Source organism: Heterocephalus glaber, unplaced genomic scaffold (genome assembly GCF_053883595.1).
Source record: "Heterocephalus glaber isolate CG9 unplaced genomic scaffold, H.glaber_assembly_v1.0 deba00001532, whole genome shotgun sequence".
Taxonomy (NCBI): Eukaryota; Metazoa; Chordata; class Mammalia; order Rodentia; family Bathyergidae; genus Heterocephalus; species Heterocephalus glaber.
Window position 1 is genome coordinate 32,394,074 of NW_028258330.1, and position 23,469 is coordinate 32,417,542.

The 23,469-nt window shown below is 38.4% G+C and overlaps 2 pseudogenes; both read left to right on the forward strand.

The window, feature by feature from the left end:
• The first annotated feature begins 10,488 nt into the window (after positions 1-10,488).
• LOC110346904 (olfactory receptor 5V1-like) lies at positions 10,489-14,300 on the forward strand (annotated as a pseudogene).
• Positions 12,713-12,849, forward strand: LOC147824743 (U2 spliceosomal RNA; annotated as a pseudogene).
• Positions 14,301-23,469: the final 9,169 nt, after the last annotated feature.

The window sequence follows — 23,469 nt, forward strand, 5'->3', positions numbered from 1 at the left end:
GGACTAACTGCTTTAGTCCTGGCCTCCCAGAGAAAGGGTCTGAGCAGCCCTGTCCTGTGTAAAGCACCCCTGGGCAGTGTGTGGTTACAGGAGTGGGAGCCAGGTAGATAGTGGGCCTCAGATGCCCTGGGTGTGGAGGAGCTGGGAGCTGGGCACTCTCCATGCTGTGTCCAGGCCTGGGAGCAGAAGGACCCTGAGGAGAACTGAGCATGGGTGGGTGCTCGGCTGGTCAGGTCTGCAGGTTCAGATGGGAGAGAGGCAAGGTCCTGAGTGTGGGATAGTGCCAGTGCTGAGAGAAGGTTTTGAAGTAAAGGTATTGGAATCCTCAAAACACAGTATTTAACTGAATTCCAAGAAAAAGAGGAGGATTTGAGAGAAAATACATAATGCATACTTAATATTTTATCAGAGTATCAATCTCCTTTCTCCAAAGGCCTAAACTGTTAAAATCATACATCGAGGATAAAGTCCATTTTATAAAGTACAAAGAGTAAAATATAAAACCTACAGTGAGATTATGAAACTCAGATTCATCAATCAAGGACAGTTTTCCTGTTGTGCTGCTCAGTTTGAACTCAGGTCCTTGTGCTGAACAGAGCTGCACATCTGAGCACAGGGCTCTTTATCAGGCAAATATGAACACACAAACCTCACATAGCCACAGTCTCATTACTAAGTCAGAATAAAATGCTCCCAAACAGAGAAGTGCTGAGAAGCCGAGCTGCTGTTGTTCTTTCTACTGCAGCAGAAAGGCAAGTGGGGCTGTGCGTGTGAGGGAGAAGTGTGAGATACTTTCACCTCTGTGTCATTTTACATTCCTGCTTCAATTTGTCCATTTTGTGCTGAAATATTGGAGGCCTGTACACACAATGGAACAGCACTGTGACTGCAAGGAGTCATAGGTATGTATGTGGCCGCACTAACAGCAAAGAGCCACACAATGACTTTAAAAGCATGAAAGTAATTTTATTATAAAATATGGCAGATATGAGCACAGTCGAATAATATTACCACAGGAAGAGGCAGGGGACAGTACCAAAGATGAAGGGGAACACGCTGGAGTGGACCTCGTGTGAGATGGAGCCTTCAAGTTTGGTAGGGAGGGAGATAGCGCTGTTCCACACCCAGTTTCTCAGTTCCTTAAGTATGGAGTTCAGACAAAGGCGACTTGGTGCCAAAGCCCTGTGTGGCTGGAGGGGGCAGTTCTCGGGCATGGCTGGGGTTTGGGAGCAATGAGCCATTTGTGTGTGAATGATAGTTGGGCACACTCTAGAAGCCCTCCCTGCAGAGAGGCATGGAGCCAAGGCCACTTCAACAAACATGCACACTCCAGATGACTCTTCTAATTTAATCCTTGTGGAGACAGCTAGTCTGCTAAAAGGATAAATCTGAGTCATTTGTAGGAAAATGAATCCAACTTGAAAGCCTAATGTTAAGTGAAATAATTAAGATGTACAAGCTTAAATACTGTATGGTTTTTCCCATATGGTAATTCAAAGTATAAATAAAGAGCAAAAAAGAGATAAGGAAGAGGAAACAGGAAGATAGATCTTTTGCAAATAGCAAGAAGAGCAAGAGATGGAGTGAAAGGGGAAGGGTAGAAGGAGGAGGGGATGTAAAAATGATCTAGGACTCCAGAAAGAATGTCTGCTATCATGAAATCAACCAATAACAAATGCTGGCGGGGCTGTGGGGAAAGAGGAACCCTGCTCCACTGCTGGTGGGAGTGTAGACTGGTGCAAGCACTGTGGAAATCAGTATGGAGATACCTCAAAGAACTAGGACTGGAAGTCCCATTTGACCCTGCTATTCCCCTGCTGGGGATCTTCCCCAAGAATTAAAAGAATCATACCACAGAGATATATGTGCACCCATGTTCATAGCAGCACAGTTTGTAATAGCTAAAACTTGGAAACAGCCCAAATGCCCATCAACTGGAGACTGGATAAAGAAAATGTGGTTTTTTTATAAAATGGAGTACTACTCAGCCATAAAAAATGAGAAATTAGAGACATTTATAGCTAAGTGGATGCACATTGAAGCGATACTCTTAAGTGAAATAAATAGGACACACATGAATAAATACCGAATAGTTTCTCTGGTGTGAGAAAGTGAAAGTGTAAATAAGGACTAAATGTATAATAGGTAATGTGAAATAGGAAGAAAAGGGGCAAAGGGGAAGGAAGTGGGAGGGCTAGGGGAAAGGATAGAAGGGAATGGGATTACTATGAGAAAATGGAAAAAATAGGAACAAAATCTTTGTAAATAGGGAGGAATGGAGGGGTTGAAGGGAAGGCTGGACAAGGATGAAAAATAAGAACCAAGAGAGACTATGTAAAGGCACAAATTTCCAATGATGAATGTCATTATATTATATACCTAAAATGTACCAATGATTAGAATGAATAATTGATAATGTAAAATAGGAAGAAAAGGTCCAAAGGGGCAGGGGTAGTGGAAGTGGCAGGGGAAAGGAAAGAAGGGAAAGAGAAAATGATGAGAAATGGAAAAAAATGGAAATAAAGTCTTTGTAAATAGGGAAGGGTGGAGGGCGTGAAGGGAGGGCTAGGAATGGGGAAAAAATAAGAACCAAGATGCATTATGTAAAGGTACAATTCCCAATGAGAAATGTAATTGTATTGTATACCTACAATGTACCAATAAAAGAATTTAATAAAAAAAAATGATCTAGGATGTGCCAATACACATGTACCAAACCCACACAAGGAAAGCAGGCATATATATTACAAACCTGTACTAACAGATTAAAAAATGTAAACAGGATAGCACTGACATATATTCCCTCACCTCAATGTTATGACTACTAATATGTAGCTAGCTGTCAACAAAGATTATTTTATCATTTAATCAATTTATTAATAGAAGCTCAGTTATAGGTGACAGATTCAATGGGTTTGCTTTTCCACCCACTCTCAGTCTAAACTGTTCTCAGTTTGGTTCTTCAGGTAGATGGCACATAGCTGCATAAACTAAAAGTATGTAATCAGAGATGAAACTTCATTAAAGTTTGTCAATCTGCCATGGAAATGCATGTCTATAAAAATTCGATGATATATGTTGAAAGACCATTACTGTTGTTATGGAAAATTTAGCATATATAAACTTATACTTTATGTTTTTTTGTCATGAAATTACTACAAAATCTTTCTTTTCCCCTCCCATAGGCCATTACAGGAAACAAAAATGCCACTCCTGTGATTTAGGACTATATTTTAACTTACATTATATTTATGTTCATATTTATTCCCATTAATATCTTGGAAGTAATTTGGGTTTGAATAAGAGGAATATTCCCTCTAGATGCCTCACTATAATGTTTTCTTTGGGATAGTGGGCCTGATATAAATGATAGACTCACCCCTAACATAGGTCCTAAATGTAAGTGATGAGTTAACTTTTGTTGACTGCTCCATTTGGTTGGCCTGATCATCCTGTGTTCTTCTTGCTGAATAGTTTTCTTGGTAATATAATCTCTCTTATTCATAGTAATATTTGTTGACATTGAAATAGTAAATATAACATAACTTTAATTTTGTTCAGGTTTAAAGACCATGTATGATATTTTTACTTAGTTGGGTAGTGTTATTTTCTTTATACAGCAAAAACTCAGGCTGGGGATTTAGCTCAGTGGTTCTGCCACCTGCCTCACAAGCACAAAGTCCCAAGTTCTATTCCCAGTACCAGAAAAAAAAGAAAGCATATACAGCAAAAACTTGAAGTAACTATTTACTGAAAAGAAATAAAAAGCTGTATAATACATTTAGCACTGACTATACACAAATGAGTAAATTATAAATAATATAATTATTCTGGACAACTTCAAGTAGAAAGGTAATGTTAGATACACATTCCTTATGCTGGTTCTCATTATACTTGAGTACTTATAATTCCACATTTATGCCAAATAGTCACAAAAATCATGTGCAGAGATTACATTTCATAGGACCTTCTCTGAATCACTGGTAAATGAACTACTGTTACTTTAGAGTAATGAGAAGTGCTGTAAAACTTTTCCTTATAAACATTATTGAATAAATGTCATTTTTATTTTTCTAATTACATTAAAATATATATGATGTAGTATTTTGTAATAGGAGTAGTTTCTTGATATAAGTTCCCTCACCATATGAACAGATTCCTCATTTTACAGATAAAGACAATAAATACTATGGGACAAATATGAACAATCAAGTGCAAAATTTAGGAGAAATATGATACAATATTTGATTGATTATTAAACTTCACAGTTGATTATCCAAATTGGGAAAAAAAACACATTATCCTTATTATAATGTTATATATTGTTTTATTTAAAACATCAAGCTTAGAAGAATAAATAAAAAGAAAAATGAGAATTATTATGCAATTTAATATTTGAGACAAGATATGACTTGTAATATTTACATATATTTACTATTGTATTTTCTAACTATTAATATTCAGAGATGCAGACAAAAAGTTAATAGCTCTGTTTAATCACGAACATTTAAAAACCTAAAAACTGACATTTCAAGTGCTATTTATTTGAATCATTTTCACTGATTGAATAACCTGCATCAACTGCATGACATAGAAGCATTTTGAAATTACTGTAATTTGCTTTCCTAAATTTCATCATTTGAAGAAATTTCCAATAAAAGATTGTTTTCTCCACAGTATGGCACAAAGCAAGTGCTGCTGTAGGAAATAAATATAACATATCCCCCAGACTGTTGCTGTTCTACTTTACATCTTAAAAGAAAAAAATTATTAGCAGAAAGCACCATCATATTCTCTGTGTTAATAAATCGTTATGTATCATTTGTATTAACTTTTTCAATTTTATTGGTACATTTTATTGGTACATTTTAGGTATACAATTCATTTACATTTATCATTGGGTGCTTGTACCTGAACATGATGTATCTTAGTTCTTATTTTTTCCCCATTACCTATGCACCCTTCACACCTACCACCCTTCCCTATTTACATAGACTTTGTTTCCATTTTTTTTCTTTCTCATAATTTTTCCTTTCCTTTCTTCCCTTTCCCCTTCCCATCCCGCCACTCCTCCACCTTTGGACCTTTTCCTATTACAAATTATCAATTATTCATTTTAATGATTTTCATCCTTATTTACATTTTCAGTTTCTTACACTAGAGATACTATTCGGTATTTACACATGTGTGTCTTATTTATTTCACTTAAGAGTATGGCCTCAATATGCATCCATTTAGCTATAAATGACTCTAGTTTCTCATTCTTTATGGCTGGGTAGTACTCCATTTTATTTAAAAAAACCCACATCTTCTTTATCCAGTTTCCAGTTGATGGCCACTTGGGCTGTTTCCAAACCTTAGCTATTACAAATTGTGCCACTATAAACATAGTTGCACATATATCACTGTGGTATGATTCCTTTAATTCTTTGGGGAAGATAACCAGGAGGGGAATAACTGGGTCAAATGGGATCTCTAGTCCTAGTTCTTTGAGATATCTCCATACGGATTTCCACGGAGGTTGCACCAGTCTGCACTCCCACCAACAATGGAGAAGGGTTCCTTTTTCTCTACACCCCTGCCAATGTTTGTTATTGGTTGATTTCTTGATAACAGCCATTCTTTGTGGGGTAAGGTGGAATCTCAGTGTTGTTTTCATCTGCATCTCTTGAATGACCAGTGATGTTGAACATTTTTTCATATATTTATTTGCTGTTTTTACTTTGTCTGAGAAATGTCAGTTCATTTCAGATGCCCATTTTTGAATTGGGTCTTTGAATTTGGGGGATCTGATTTTTTTCGATACTTTGAAATATATTGTGGATAGTAGACCTTTGTCTGACGTACAGCTACTAAAAATTTCTTCCCATATTGTAGGTTGTCTCTTAGCTCTGTTGGTAGTTTCTCTTGCAGTCCAGAAGCTTTTTAATAAGATGAAGTCCTAGTTGTTGATTCTTGGTGCTAGTTCCCATGCTACTGAAGTTTTGTTCATAAAGTCTTTTCCTATGCCAATGTCATTGATAGTTCTATCTAACTTATCTTCCAGCAAGTTTACTGTTTCTGTCTTGATATTTAGCTCTTTAATCCACTTCAATCTTAGTTTAGTGCACAGTGATAGGTGTGGGTCTAGTTTTAACCTTTGGCCGGTTGAAATCCAGTTTTCCAACACCATTTATTGAACAGGCTATCTTTTCTCCAATGAGGGCAATTGGCTCCTTTGTCACAGATGAGGTGGGTGATTGTGTCTGGAGTTTTTTCTGCATCTTCTAATCTATTCCACTGATCCTCAGGTCTGTTTCTTTGCCAGTACCATGATGTTTTTATCACAGTAGCTTCATAGTATAGTTTCAAGTTGGGAATTGTGATACCCCCAGCCATGTCTCTGTTGCCCAGATTTGCTTTGGCTATTCTAGGTTTCTTCTGATTCCAAATGAATTTTTGGATTGTTTTCTCTAGTTCTGTGAAGTATATTGTTGGAATTTCAATCAGTATTGCATTGAATCTACATAGTGTTTTGGAATTATGGCCATTTTCACTATATTGGTTCTTCCTACCCAGGAGCAAGGGATATCTTTCAATTTTCTTATATCCTCTTTGATCTCCTTCTTCAGAGTGCTGTAGTTTTCAGCGTAGAGGTCTTTTGCTTCCTTTGTTAGGTTGACTCCTAGATATTTCATTTTTTAGATGCTATTGTAAAAGGAATTATTTCCCAAATTTCCTCTCTCTATTGGTCTGCTATTTGCATATAAGAAGGTTATTGTCTTTTGAGTAATGACTTTATATCCAGCTACTCTACTTATTCTGTCAGTTAGGTCTAGAAAGCTTTTGACCGAGTTTTTTGGGTCTTCTATGTAAAGTATATCATCAGCAAATAATGACAGTTTCACTTCTTCCTTTCCTATCTTTATTCCTTTTATTTCTTTCTCTTGTCTAATTGCTATGGCTAATGTTTCCAGAACAGTATTGAACAGGAGTGGTGATAGTGGGCACCCTTGCCTTGTTACTGATTTGAAAGTTTTCAGCTTTTGACCATTTAGCATGATGTTGGCTGTTGGTTTTTCATAGATAGCCTTAATCAGGTTGAGATAAAGACCTTCTATTCCAATTTTCTGTAACGTTTTTATCATGAATGGGTGTTGGATTTTGTCAAATGCCTTTTCTGCATCTATTGAGATGATCATGTGGTTTTTGTCCTTGACTCTGTTAATACAGTGTATTACATTTATTGATTTATGGATGTTGAACCATTCTTGCATCCCTGGGATAAATCTGACTTGGTCAGGGTGTATGATCTTCTTGATGACCCTCTGTATTCTGTTTGCCAGTATCTTGTTGAGGATTTTTGAATCTATGTTCAATAGGGAGACTAGACTGTAGTTCTCTTTTTGGGTTGGGTCGTTCCCTGGTTTTGGAATCAAAGTAACACTTGCTTCCAGGAAAGAATTTGTAAGCCTTGCTTCCCTTTCAATTTCCTTGCTGAGTTTAAAGAGTAATAGCAATAGTTCTTTAAATCTCTTGTAGAATTCAGCAGTGAAGCCATCAGGACCTGGGCTTTTCTTTGTTGGTAAATTTTTTATTACATACTCAATTTCACTCATTGTTGTCGGGGTGTTTAGAATTTCTATATCTTCTTCATTTAACTTTGGCAATTTATATGTATCTAGGAATTTGTCCATTTCTTTTGTGTTTCCTATTAGATTACAGGTTTTCAAAGTCGGTGTTGATGATCCTCTGAATTTCTGCAGGATCTGTTGTGGCTTCACCTTTTTCATTATTAATTGCATGGATTTGAGCCTTTTCTTTCCTTTTTTGATAAGGTTGGCTAAAGGTTTATCAATTTTATTCTTTCAATAAACCAGCTCTTCGATTCATTGATTTTTTGTATCATTTGCTTAGTCTCCATTGCATTGATTTCTGTTCTGATCTTTATAATTTCTTTCCTTGTACAAGCTTTGGGTTTGTTAATCTCTTCTTTTTCTGGCAGCTTGAGGTACTGCACTAGGTTATTTAACTGAGTTCTGTCTGTTGTCCTAATATGGGCATTCACTGCTATGCATTTCCTGCATAGAACTGCTTTCATTGTGTCCCACAGATTCCTGTATGTTGTACTGGCATTATCATTTACTTGTAGAAACTGTCTAATTTCTTCTTTAATTTCCTCTGTGACCCATTGGTTGTTCAGGAGAGTGTTATTCAATTTCCATGTGTTTGTGGGTGTTCTGTGTTTTCTTATGTTATTGATCTCCAATTTTATTGCACTATGGTCTGATAATATACAGGGGATAACTTGAATTCTTTTACATTTACTTAGATTTTCCCTGTGAGCTAGCATGTGATCTATTTTGGAGAATGACCCGTGTGCAGCTGAAAAGAATGTGTATTCTGATTTTGTGGGGTGAAACACTCTATAAACATTTTTTAAGTCCATTTTCTCAATAGCTTGGTTCAGTTCTAGAATTTCATTGTTAATTTTTTTCCTAGATGATCTATTTGTAATAGAGGGGTGTTGAGGTCCCCCACTACAATTGTGTTAGTGGTTATTTGGTTTTGCATGTCCATTAATATTTGTTTTGTATAGTTGGGGGCATTCGTATTTGGTGCATAAATATTTAGGATTATCATCTGTTCCTCTTGGATTGTTCCCTTCACAAGGGTGTAGTGACCAACTTTGTCTCTCTTAATTAGTTTTGGTTTGAAATCTACTTTGTCTGCAAATAAGATTGCTACCCCTGCTTTTTTTGGGATCCTATCATGTGGAAAACTGTTTTCCATCCTTTTACTTTCAGTCTATGAATTTCTTTTTGAGTTAGGTGTGTTTCTTGTATACAGCATATTGCTGGTTTTGCTTCTTAATCCATTCTGTCAGTCTGTTTCTTTTGATTGGTGAATTGAGGTCATTAACATTGATAGTTATAATTGAGAAATATTGACTCATTCTTGCCATGATGTTTTATTGTTGTTGGCTCTTTTCTTATTTTTCCCTCTTTCCCTCTTGTGCCTTACCTTGGATGGTGTCTTCTCTCTGTTGGCCCTCATGAAGTTGTGACCTTCATTGTCTTTTTCTAGGATATTGCATAAGATTGTTTGGAGTGCTGGTTTGGTGTTCATGAAATTTCTCAGGTATTCTTTGTTGTGAAAGTATCTAATATCCCCTCGATTTTGAAAGATAACTTTGCTGGATACAACAATCTAGGTTGGAAGTTATTTTCTTTTAGGTCTTGAAATACTTCACTCCAGGCTCTCCTTCCTTTGAGAGTTTGTGTTGAGAAATCTGCCATGATTCTGATGGACTTTCCTTTGTAGGTGATTTGTTTCTTTTCTCTAACTGCCTGGGATCTTTACTATTATATGCCTAGGTGTAGATTTGTTTTGATCATGGATGGGTGGAGTTTTATATACCTCACTTATCTGTGTGTCCAATTCTCCACCTCTGTCTGGGAAGTTTCTTACTATTCTGTGAACAGTTTTTTTTTATGTCAATTGTACTTTCTCCTGTTTTTTTCATGGACTCCTATCTGTCTTATGTTATTCTTCTTTGCATCATCTAGCAGCTGTTGGATTGATTTCTCATGGTCCCTTAATATCTTTAAGAAATCTCTGTTTTCATGGTCTTTAACTGCAATCCTGTCTTCTATATCTAATATTCTGTCTTCAGATTCTCTTAGTCTTGCTCTGCATGCTTTCAATGGAGTTTTTAATCTCCTGAATATCTGTTTGAATCTGTTTCATGGATTCCATTTCTTTCCTATGATGGGTGCTCATGGTTTCCACTTCTTTCTTAGGCTGGGCATTCATGGCTTCCAGCATGTTTCTGATCTCATCTATTTTCTTGTCTGTTTCTGCTCTAGAGCCTCTAATCATGTCTTTCACTCTACTCACCATCTCTGTATTTATCTGGGAGATTATTTCTGCTTTGAATTTTTCTAGAGCCTCATGTATCTGCTTTGTTGCTTCCTGTGCTATCAGTTCAGGGTGTCCAGGTGGTTGATTATCAGACTTTTCCACCTCATTTCCCCCCGAATTTCCTTTTTGTGGCATGGAAGCCTGCATTTGTGCCTTGCTTAAATGTCTTCTCATTTTTGTTTTTGGTACCGTCCTTGGTTTAATTGCTGGGTTGATATTTCAAAATTGCTTAATGCAGGTATCTTTGTTGCTTTTGTTTAAGACCCTTGTGGAGTGATTGCTCTTCAGAGGTGTCTTCCAGATATGGCTTGTGTTTAGGTTTTGAGGCTCTAATGACTCTGAGGCTATTTTATTTTCCTTATTCCAGGAAGGAAAACTTATTAGATCAATCACAACATGTTAGGCCAAATGTTACACTCAGCAATGCCATAGCAACAAGTGCAACTTAGAAAATGACAATTTGTGGTAGTTATTAATCTATCACATTTAACTATGTGAAGTTTAATCTTCTGTGCCTCTGCAGTGAGGGACCAGGCAGCAGAACAGCCGGAAGGCTGGGGGGTGGGGGGTGGGGGGTGGAATTGGGCCTTGCAGGCGCCTGCACAGCTAAGCTGAGCACCGGATGAAGGCGGGGCTCCAAGCCTCTCCTGGGACCTCACCGTGTCCCGTGGCAGAAACCGGAACAGGGCTGAGGAGCCTCAGGCTTCTTGGCTGACCCGAGGAGAGAAGCTCTGGATGAAGGTGGGGCTCCAAGCCGCTCCCGGACCGCACCATGCTGTGGACAGGAACCGGAACACAGCTGAGAAGCCTCAGGCTGCTTGGCCAACCTGAGGAGAGCTGTATTAACTTTTAACTGAAAAAAGAAAACACTGGAAGTTTTCTTCAAGCAGAATGTACTAGAAGGGGTAGGTGCATAGAAAGTAAATTTTCATTTTATTTGCTAACTAACTTTTTTCTTTGTATTTACTATGACTTATATGTGATATTAAAGGGAAAATTGTTTTTAAAGTGATAGAAAAATTCCACAGGGTACTAGTGCACAGACTTCCAGTTAGCTTATTAAACACTGTGTTTGTGTGGAATGCTACGGTACATGCTAATATTTTCATTTAGTAATATTTTGAACTTCCAAAGGATTCCCCTGCTGTGTCTTCACAGTAGAGATACTCTGAAAAGATAAGCACCATGTATGCAACCCATCAGCCAGTACTTACTTAGCTTTTCCATTCATCTAATTCCTAGTTTTTCAAAACATTTTTATAAAAACATACACACCAAATCTATAATAAAAATTTGTAAAATATACAAATAAATGATATATTACAAATGTACAAAACATACAACACAACAATATTAATAGACTTTCTACTTTCAAATATTTTAGAAATGGGAGAATATATAAAACTTCAGTCATTGAGATAAGATACGAAATAAGGAAGCAAGGTCACATGTCGTATTTCACTGAATTATAAAATCCTGGAAAATTCAAAGTGATGACAAAGGAGAGGAAGTGTCAGGAGTCTATAGAGGAGTCACAGGGTTTCCTCCTGATGAAGATGCAAGGATAAATATGTCAAGAAGTATCATGACTATAGTGCTTCAATAACTGAAATCTCTTACTAAATTAGAACTGACATTATTCATCACTAACCACACATGAACTGTTTTCTAAGAATTTCTCAGCACTAAGCTCTTTGGTTGCCACCTTCACCTGTGTTTGTTGATTGCTTCCCTCCAGAGAGACACCTGCAGAGAGGAAATGGATGTATACAATGTCACCAGTGTGACTCAGTTCATCCTCATCGGGCTCTCTGACTTCCCCAAGGTGCGCTACCCTCTCTTTGTGGTCTTTGCTATCATCTATGAGCTCACCTTGGTGGGAAACAGGGCCATCCTCTTGGCCTTTGGGACTGAGGCCAAGCTGCACACTCCCATGTACTACTTTCTGGTAAACTTGCCCCCTTTAGACATATTCTGCCCATCAACAACTGTTCCCAAGATACTGCACAATCTCTTGAATGAGGACCACAGCATTTCCTTTGTTGGGTGTGCTCTGCAGCTGTATTTCTGGGTGTTCCTAGCAGGAACTGAAGTCTTCCTGCTGGCTGTCATGGTTTATGACCAGTATGTGGCCATCTGCTTCCCCCTTTGCTGTTCTGTCATCATAACCAAGGCTTACTGTGCTCAGTTGGTGTGTGGGACCTGGGCAGCCAGGTTCCTCAATTCCACCATCAGCACAGTATCCACCTTCAGCCTGTCTTTCTGAAGATCCAATCTTGTCAACCAGTACTACTGTGATATCTCACCAGTGGTGGCCCTATCTTGCTCATCCACTTATGTGGCTGAAATGCTTGCTTTCATGGTAGAGGGTATCAGTGCGTTCATTTCCTTCCTGACCATCTTGATCTCCTATGTCTACATCACCATCCTGAAGATCCAGGTGGCAGAAGGGAAGCACAAAGCCTTTCTCACACTTGCCTCCCATCTCCTGGTAGTCTGTCTGTTTTATGGCACAGCCATCTTCACCTACATCAGGACCTCCTCCAGCCAACACTTCCCTGCCAGGGACAGACTCATCTCCGTGCTCTATGGGGTCATCACCCTGATGCTCACCCCTGTTATCTACAGCCTGAGGAACATGGAGGTGAAAAAGATGCTCATGAGGGCTGTGTATTGTAGAATGTGCTTACGGTAAGTGCAGTATTAAAGCAGAATTGCTTAATACTCTGTTAGAATAGATTCTTAGGGAAAAAAGCCCTTTGCCTTGTCACATAGTAAGTACCTGGTCATTTTAGAAATGTGCAAATGCACCACTTCTCGGCCTTTTGGCTAAGATCAAGTGTAGAAATGTGCAGACACAAGTAAATATTATGTTTGATGTAAGTATGAGTCTCTTACTCCATCCTCTGGAATCTTGAATTTTGTAATCCAAAATAATTATCTCTCTGATTTATCAAATGTAATAGCCTGTCTTAAGCAAGCTTGTGTTTTTGTATCTTATATCCATGTCTATATAATACCTATTCCTATATGTAAATAGAAAAATATGTATGTGTGTGATCTATATTTATGTACTTTCAAAACTCAATGTACACTTAACCATCCATATAAATTATTTTATACTGTATTTTTATTTTAAGTGTAACTTGACAAATTATATTTGTAAATATTTATGGGGCATAATATGATGTCATGGTTTATAAATAAAATGTGACAATTAAATTGATACGATTAACATACCCCTCCACCACCTATCATTTTGTCTATGCTGTGGGAAAAATTGAGGTTTATTGATTTTACAAGTTTGAAATGTAAATTACTTTATGTAATACATTCATTGTGCTGTGCAATACATCTTGTAGGAAGGGAAAGGAACTTACTTGATCCAGTTGAAGCTTTGGACTTTGATCATCATCTTCCCATTGCCTCCACTCACTCAGCTCTGGTACCAAGTCAGCTCTGTTTTGCAGCTCAATTCCTTTATGATCCTGATATAAATCAGAAAAGGCCGCCACTTGTCTTTCTGTGCTTGGCTTATTTCAGTTGGCATAATGGTTCTCAATTCCATACATTTTGTTAGAAGTGAAAAATTTCATTTTCAGTGCTAAATATATTCAGTTCTGTATTCATAGCAAATTACTTCACCCATTCATTTCTTGAGGAACATGCAGTTTGATTCCATTACTTTTCTTTTCTGTACAGTGCACAAATGAGTATGGGGGAGTAGACATTTTTAACATATGGACTTCTGGTACTTTAATACCTAGAAGTGGGAGTCAGGATCATATGATATTTCAATATTTTGATGTGGAAGAAACTCCATATGTATTTGCATGAAGGTTATACTAGCTTGCACTCTCACCAATAATGTACAAATATTCCTTTTTCTTCATTTCCTTGACTAAGGTTGCTTTTATTCTTTTATTTATTTATGCATATTTATTTCAAATTGACAAATATTTGTTGTACATTTATAGTCTCCTTTGGATAACTGCCAATACAGAAAGTGAGGGGATTCCTCATTGTGGTTTTAACTTCACTTCCCTAATTACTAGTCATGTTGAATATTTTTCAAATCTGTTTGTTAGATCTATGGGTTCTTTAGAACATTGTAGATGTATGTTTATAAAATAGTTTTTCTCTAATCTGTAGATTGTCTCTTGAAACTTTGATAGGAATTGTTTAGAATCTGTAGTTTTTTCTGGTATCATGAATAATTTATCTCTTTTAATTTTTCCAAATCATGATCATAGGATACCTTTCCATTCATTTGTGTGTTTTTCAGATTTGTTCATTAGCCTTTTGTAATTTGCTATATACAAATATTTTTGTTTCATGATGAAGTACATTCCTATGTATTTATTGTTTTGTAGTTTCTATTCATGTGGTTGCTTTATTTCCTGTACAAATTTTTGGTTGCTAAAAATCATATCTTGTATCTTTTGTAATTACAATAAAATGAAATTGGAAGTGCACAGCAAGAGCAGTGTTAGAAATTCTATAAATAGATATAGGCTGATCAAAAAACTTTTGAATAAACAGTAGGCCAGTGAGGAATTCACAGAAAATTGCAAACTTTTTGAAGTAAATGAAAATAGCACACAACATACTAAAACCTGTGAGGTATAGCAAAAGCAGTACTAAGAGAAAATTATAGCAATGGTTGTCTATAGAAAAAAATTGAAAAGTTTAAAATAACCTAATGATGAATTTCAAGGTCTTGGAAAATCAAAAACAAATTATAGCCAAATTGAGGAGAAAGTAAAAAAAACAATAAAACCATAGGAAAATAATTGAAATCAAAGATTCTATAAAAAAGATTGGCTTCTTTGAAAAGTTGAAATTGGTGAAACTTTAGTTAGAGGTGAGAGAGAGAGAGAGAAACTAAGTAAAAGTAGAAGTGCAAAAGGAAATATAACTGATAACAGAATTCAAAAGATAATTAGTAATGAGAAAACCATTAATTTATCAAACCATAAAATAGAAAATAAATTGATAAATTTCTGGACATATATCACTTAACAAAATTAAGCCAAGAGGACATAGAAAATCGAAATAGACCAATAAGAATTAATGAGATTGAATCAATAATAAAATGTCTCCAAACAACAATTCACTTCTATATTTTACCAAATAGTTAAAGAATTAACCCCAATGTTTCATACACTGTTCCATAGAATGAAAATGTAGGGAACCCTTCCAAACTCATTTTATGAAGTCAGCATTACCCTGCTGCCAAACATGACAAGGAAACAACAAAAATAAATCTTTATAGACCAACAGCCCAGATGACCATAGATGAAAAATCCTTAATAAATTACTTACAAATTCAGGTCATCAACACATTAAAAGATCACACAACATGATCAAACAGTTTAATTCCAGGGATGCAGGGATGGCTCACTATAAGACAAGCAATAAATTATATCATATTTATTAAATATTCCTAAATATATTTCTTTATAGAATTTAAGAAGCTAAGAATACTTGAGATTATACTTACAATATGTTGTAAATATTTTAATTTAATTAGAAAGAACCTAGATATTTTACTTTTATCACATAATTTATTTATATGTATCTCATTCTTGTGCACCCAATTTATTCCTAATAGTTATCCACAAAATCTGAGATCCCACCTTAATACAAATCAATGTCTGAACCCAATTCTTTTGCAAAAAGAAAAAAAAAATCTAAAAATTGCTGTAGTTAAACTATGGAAAGCAATGTATATTGAATCTCAAACACCTAAAATACAATCTTGATTGACTAGCTGCCCATGCTAACATACAGTGAGAGTTTGGATGATGTGTTTATTTTACTTTATCAACAAATGTACATTAAATTATTTGTTGAGGATTTGCCTTGTTATTATGCAGGTATTTAGGCATTAGCAGGCCTGAGGCATAATGAGAGTCTATAACAGTGGTCCTGTCCAATACAATACTCAGTTCAGAATAAACCACAGACTCAGGCAATATGAAAGGAGGGGCAAGCCACAACAACTCATCAACATTCACCCCAAGGAGGCTGTGTGGCTGTGAGGTAGGCGATTAGGGCTGGACAAAGTCATCAAAACAACTGGGTAGAATGTGTCAAAATCATAACAACCCAGAAAACATGTGCAGAACACAAGATCCAAATGATTCTATTGCTCCTGAGCACTGTACACAAAGGCAATCCAAAAAGTGCTATTTTAGCCCTTCATTTACACCTGCCAGGAAGCCTAGTGAGCCTTTCTGCAGGGCAGTTTAAAGCTGGTGCCAGGCCAAGTGAGCTTTGGATAGAATGGCTGTCCTTATCTGCAAAGGAGAAAGCAGTCCAGGAATTTCAGTCACCAGTGCCCCCTTTCTCTTATGCTAGGGGCTGCTGTGAGTCTGGCACTGACCTGCTCTTGCTCTTCTCTGCCTCCAGTAAATGTGCACCTTTGCTACTTTTCCTTGTGTGTCTTGTCCAACACTCAGGACACCAAGGACCTGGAAAGGATCCTCCAGGTCTCAGCATACAGTAACTTTTCCTGGGACAAAGGGGCCTGCACTGGAACCCAGCACAGATCTGGGCCTTCCCTGAGTGAAGGTGGAGTCTTCAAGCAGTAGAAAAAATATGTGTAATTTAACCATGCCGAACTAAAAACTGAATTCACACACAGGGGAGGTGATGAGTTCAGAAAGGCAAAAGTAAAGCAGCTGTGGCTATCACCCCAAACATATTTACTCCAAACAATCTCAGGCATAGCTTCATTAATTCAGAGTGCATTTTCAGTTATATGGCTCAAATCATACCACAATAAAACCACTGTCTTCTAACAAGCACAAATTTCTTTAAGGTACACTGAAATTCTTCAGATTCCCAAACTAAGCACAACAGAGCTCTCTAACAAACAGTTCAAGAAACTTGGACTGCAAACTGGCTCCTGAAAAGCTCTAAATTTGTCTCAAGAGCTCCAAATTGGTTCACAAGAAGCCCTGAAAACAGGGAGAAGAAGGACAAGACTAAGTGATTATGGTCAGTGAGCATGCACCAGGGCTCTCCAAACCTTGGGACCACGGGTTCCTAAAACACTGTCTTTCCATTTTACTAAAACTGCCACAGGGCAGTTGACTCTGGCTTGAAGTTTTATTCCTTACCTCCTGGACAGAGTAGACAGAGGCAAAGCTCTTGCAAGCATCATGTCCAAGTGACTCCATCAGGAGACACTAATCCCCTCGGGACTCCACTTTGTTACCAGTAGGGCCCGGCAGAATCCTGAATCTGGGCCTAGATCATCTGGATTCATTTACCAGCACACCATCCAGAGTAGCAGAAAACCCCATATAAATGGAAAAATAATTTATTCTCAATTTGGCCAAATTGGCGGCTCAGCTGTTCCACCCTCAAGGGCACCAAAGCACTGCAGTGTGGAGAAGGGGCAGCACATCAGCCTGATCAGGTGCAGATGTGGGTTTAGCCAGGCTTTGGCCACCAGGTGGTGCAGAAAGAAATGTTGAATATCAATTCTACTTGGTGTCTGGGCTTGCAGTGGATGCTTCCCTTTTAGCATGAGGAAGATGGAGAAATGACTTCAGCATTCCTAATTTTCAAAGATCCATTTTAACCTCTCGATATTAAAGCAGTATGGGAGCATAAAGGAAAAAAAACTAAGAAAAGTTTTAAGTTATGAAATAAGATACAGAAATAATTCCAAATATTTTATAAAATCATTCCAAATGAGAATCCAATTTGAACCCCAAATTTCACAGAAAAACATCAAGAGAGAACGTGCCAAGTTTGGAGGTAGATGAGAAAGGACTGATCAAATGTAGCCATCAGGTTCCCTCCTTGGAACTGGGTCCTAGAAAGCACAGAAAGGAGAAATTATGGGATTCAGCTCTTTGGCAGATATTTAATATCCATCTTTCAATGATAAATCAGGATGTGTTCTCTGGCAGAGACAGATTTTCCAATAGGAGAGTCTAAGTAAGTGCTATGTCAACCTTCCTTGCCCCCACCTTACTTCTGGTTCAATAAGATTAGAGTTAGGCCAAGAGTTTTCCAATAAGAGTAGCAGAAAGCAAAGTGAGATGAAAAAGATAGGAAGTGCTTAACCCTCTAGTTTTCTTGAAAGAGCCTGCTCCTTAACCCAACATTTTGATATGTAAATAATATTCCCAGGAATGTCCAGAACTCATTAATTTTTGAGAAGCACATATCTAAGAAGGACCAGCCCACAATTCCTGGACCTGAATGTCTCAGCCTAAGGTATAACATTTAACATTCTCATAGAGATAAGGAGATTCTTTAAATTATCTGTTCATTTTATTAAATTAAATTTTGACAGTAATACTAATAATTTATAAATTATTTTAACATAACAACATTCACTTTTATTCAATTATGTTAAGCCTTCTAAAATAATATCCATTGCATTTAAGTACATGTTAATGTAAATGACTAAACAAATCCATTTTAGTGCATACTGAATATTCTGCAGTGTTTAAGCATGTCAACACAACCTCCTGATAATTTCAACAGAAGAATACTTTGCAAATTTAGACTCATTTCTATTTCAATGTCATGCTTTTAGCTGTCAAGTACACAAGATGAAGTGGAATTTTAGATAGGAACTGAAATGGGAAAAGAAATATCTTAAACTACATATACATTGGAAATTTACTTCATTCTGAGTTTGGCTATGACCTTCATGACTATCATTGTCATGTATGATATATTAAACAATATTATTATAAGAAAGAGCTCATTAATTCTGCATCAATTGGGTCAAGCAGTGTGTTAGCCTGTAAGAGACTGTGTACTTAACTGAACTTGGGAAAATAATAGGACAGTACAGTTGGGGCTACAGGGCTGCTCCTCTTTACTTGCTGCTGTTCCACTCTCTTCCACTCAGCTGAGCCTGGGCAATGCCCCAGGAAATTTCCCCAGCCTTTGTCCTAAGGCTTACTACCTAGAGGCAGAGATTAGTAAACAAGGAGACTGAGCCAGCCCTAGATAATTCCAAAATCCCAAACCAGAATGCATGTGTACCAGATATTCCTGCATGAACTATGGTAACCTTTCTTTACCTAGAGCTCACTGAAGGTTCATGAGTATGGACTGCATGTCATACACACAGCTGTGACTCAGCACCCTGTCAATCACATTGTCAATCATGGTGTGGAAGACCCAATTGGAGGGGCCCTACATGTGGTGCAACATTTAAATTCCTAGATGCAGGCTCCTTGGTACTTGTGCCATTTTCCTTTTCCTGACATGAGGTGGCTCACTCAGCATACTGTCATCTAATTAAACTTTGCTATTTCCTTACCATCGCATGCAACATTCAGTTCTTTGTGTGCACAATAAATTAGAAACTTATCTGGGATGCTATTACCATGCTAAAATCTTGGTGAGCCAGGAGGTGAGATCCCCTTTGGGGAGATTTTGTATTTATTCTCTTCTCTTTCCTACTTTTAGGCTCTGCCACAGGAGAAAAACCTTGCACACATCACTCAGGTTTAAGTTTGTGCAACCTCTTTTCTGCTACAAACTCCTGCAGCTTGGGGATTTCTTTTCCTTATCTGTAGTCTCCTAAGCTGCTAGAACAAGTGAGTGCCTGCGCAAAGTTTCTGACCCAACCAGCATGGGAAACCCCGGACCTGAAACACAGTGGAGAAAAGCCAGTCTCCAGATCACACTATAGAAAGCAATCTCCAAACTCCAGATACACTTGTGGATCCTAAACACTTTAGTCTGAGGGGCATCCTCTACACTGCTCTTTTGATCTCTCTCTCTCTCTCTCCCTCCCTCCCTCTCCCTCTCTCCATCTCTCAAAACTGAAAGGCATAAGCTGGGCATGGTGGTACACACCTATAATCCCAGCACTTGGGAGGCTGAGGCAGGAGGATCACTGCAAGCTTGAGGCCTGCTTGGGCTACATAGTGAGTTCAGGGCCAGTCTGAGCTACAAAGAGAGAGCCTGCCAAAAAAAAAAAAAAAAAAAAAAAAAAAAAGAAAAGAAAAGAAAAGAAAACCTGAAGGGCACAAGCTCAGTTTTCCTGATGCCATATTTGCCATTTTCAGATGGCTGGGTGTCTTAACCTGTGAAGACTCAGTGGTCGTTCAGGTGGTAACTGAACTTATCCATGAAACCTGGTGAAGTCTATGGTCTCAAATTGAGAATGAGCCCATGGATTTACTTTTCTTCCTCCTCTCTTCCCTAAGTCCTAATCCCTTTCTTGTCCCTTCTCTCTTAGTCTTCCTTATCTCAGAAACCTGAAACCCTTTAATTTTTTTCTGATATTAGTTATTAGGGAGAGACATGGAGCTTGAAGGTGGGAGCTGGGGACTCAGGGAGTTTTTTTATGGCCTCAAGAATGTTTCCTCTTGTGTCCTTCCATGTGGGAGAGAGGATGGAAAGCACATGGCCTCTGTTTTCAGCTGGTAGGAGAGACCCACAGGCCTAAGGAAGAGGAAGCATCTTTCCCTTCTGCTCTGACTTTTTTTTTCCTACAGTCACCTGTCAAACTATTCAGATATTTTTTTCTCTAGAGTTTCTTGGGGTTGCTTCTCTAATGCTAGCTGTATTCCTTCCTACACTTTATTTGGTTCTGGTGTTCTTATGATAATTTTGGCCTCAAGTGTATCTCCATATGTAAACTGGAATATTGTGTACCCCTTCAGAAGTTCCCAATCTTCTGTTCAGTTCTACTTTACATGGCAAGAAGAAAGACTTAGAAACAGAATTAAGATAGAGGGGGAACTGGATACACCAATGCTTGAGCAAGGAAAGGCCCTGAATACCCACAAACACTGTTATTTATTGGTGTCATATTGTGAGACCTGAGTAACTCCATTTTAAAATTTGGCCCCATTTTAGAGTAAGGTGGCCTGGACATAAATTCTAATTCCAAGAAAAACCACAAGATGTACTTTGGCCACCTGCCTGTGATAATGTTCAGCAGTCCCCTAGCAACTAGCTTAGCAACAGCTAATCAGTAGCTGCCTCAATGTCCCAGATGCTCTTCTCATGGCCTGCGACAGCTAATCAGTAGTTACCCCAATACCCCAGTATCCCAGATGTTCTTTTCGATGACTTGAGCAGCCATTTGCAGTTCAGCGTGCAAGGCCCAACCAATTAGGTTTAAACTTTCAAAACTTGCTAAATGCTAGCCAATCACGTGATTTGCATGTGATTTGAAACCCCATGCCTTGCTGTAACCTCTATAAAAACCCCTGGTGTTTTAGAGTTGGGGCTCTCAATCCTGATCTGCTGCGTCGGTGTCAGATGAGAGTCCCTGCTCTAGCTTGAATAAATGATCCTCGTGTGTTTGCATCGGAATTGGCTCCTTGGTGGTCTTTGGGGACCTCGAGATCTGGGCACAACAATATCATTGGTAGGTTGGGGTAACTACATGTGGTTGCTATGGATAAATTGCTGATGCGGGTGAAAGTTGTAAGAGAAAAGACAAAGGATTATTGTGTTAAGAACAGAACAGATGGGCTGGGGATTTAGCTCAGCGGTTTCACCGCCTGCTGCACAAATACAAGGACCCAAGTTCGATCCCTGGTACCAAAAAAAAAAAAAAAAAAAGAACAGAACAGATCAGATATAGGTTGTGGTTAAAAATTAACCTTGTCTTTTCAGTTAAGGTTTTAATTTTGGGAATGGAAATTGGGTGCAAGTCACCCTGACCTCAGCTGCCATGTGAAGACCCAAAACTTCATGGGCCATTTCTCTGGCCTCTGCCATGGCCTTTGATGGTGTGAGGGGTTGGTCTGACCCTAGTACCATCTGCAATGGTCCTATAAGTCACATAGGCTTTGGCCAGACTCACTTTTTAAAACAAGCCACTTGTGGGGTTAAGTCATTACAGCCTGCACAGTTCACACCCTGCTTTGGGCATAATCAACAGGGCGGCCTCCAACACTGGAATGTGATCTCTAGCTGCTAAGTGACACCTCACTGGGAAGTTTCATCTCCCAGGAAACTCCTATCCTTTTGTGTGATGTGGGTTAGCATAGATGCAGGGGAGTGGAGGATGGAGAAAGGGGCTAAGGTTGGAAGTGTCTGTACAGGAGCTCAAGTGCTCCAATTGAGTCTTGCCTCAGCTACTGGTGATAGCAGGATCCAGAGAACCACCTCTCCTAGGCTAATAATCAGATCAGGTGGCCTCCCCAGTTTCTTTGGTTTATTTTTATTTCTTGTCCTATTTCAAGTTGTTAGAGTGCAACCAACTGTACCCCTCTCCCATTAGACTGTCCTCACCTCTTTGTGAGCAAGCAAGCTCTACCTGCCCTGTTTTCAATGAATAGTGGAAAAAACTTAACAGCACCCAGGTAGTGGGACATGATGACCCACTCCCTCAGATAGTGGGACATGATTGAAGACCACTTGTCAAATTGCTCAACTCTGCCAGCCAAGGTCCCAGGAGGCACCTATTAAGAATAATTTATCTGAGTTTATTGATGTCTCCAGTGGCAAGCTATTACTCCTCCTTAGACAGGTACACTGTGAAGTTACATGAGTCTATCATTGGCTAGAAGTGTCCATCTGGTAGGGCACACTAGTTCTAGACCCCTATTCAGTAAATGGATTGGAGCCAAATGGGGAGAACCAAAGGTCCAATGGAAATGCCACTGGTATCCACACAAGTCAAGAAATGTCAGGCATCTGAATCTTAGGAGTTTGGCTTTTCAAGGGGCACCCTGGGGCTAAATGGACTAGGGCTGACCAAGGAATTGGAACCCCATAAGGTTTCCACATCCTAGCTATTACTCATCAGCTCACACAACCATCATGGGGAATGCTTCATCCAAGTTTTAAGGCCCTCTACCAAAAGCCTGATCTTGCCATAGAGCTAATCCTTTCTCAGGAGCTGAAGCTGCTATGGACCTCCACTTCTTAGCTCCTCTCCCCATAGGCTTCCTCCTTGCTAACCTGCACTGTCAGTGCCCCAAAGTGATGAAAACAACTGCATGACCTAGGTCTGGCTCTGTCTACCAGAAGGGCCCAGATTCAGAAAAATTAATATCTAAACTTGCCAACCTTTTACCCCTTTGAGAAGTGGCAGATCCAGAGAGTACAATCTGATTTCTAGTCTCCTTTTCACTCATAGGTATTCATCAATGCAAACAGTCTGAGTAAATTCTTTGAGAATCCTGAAATGTTGGTTGATAATTCCTATCCTGATAATGGGTTTTGATTTGCCTTGATGAGATGTCAAATTCATCCTGATTTCTTTCTGTCAATAGAGGATTTTAGAAGCTGCAGAACAAAACAATGATAATGCCTTTTGTGGCTGCAACTGGTGATAACTAGCCAACTGACATGAAATTTGGGCAGAGATGTGGCTAAGATTATAACACTGGAGGTGGAGAAACCAAATGGAGTTTATATCTCCAGGCCATCTTAGTGGGTGTGTGCAAGAGCCCAAGTCTGTAAATACCCAAGTCTGTAAATCACAATAAATGCAGGACTATCAGTCAGGGCTCTGATGAAAATCCAGTGGCTCTCCAACAGTAGCTGGAATACGTACTGTAAATGCATCAATTTAAACCCAGAGTCTAGAGATGACCAAAATATCCTGGGACA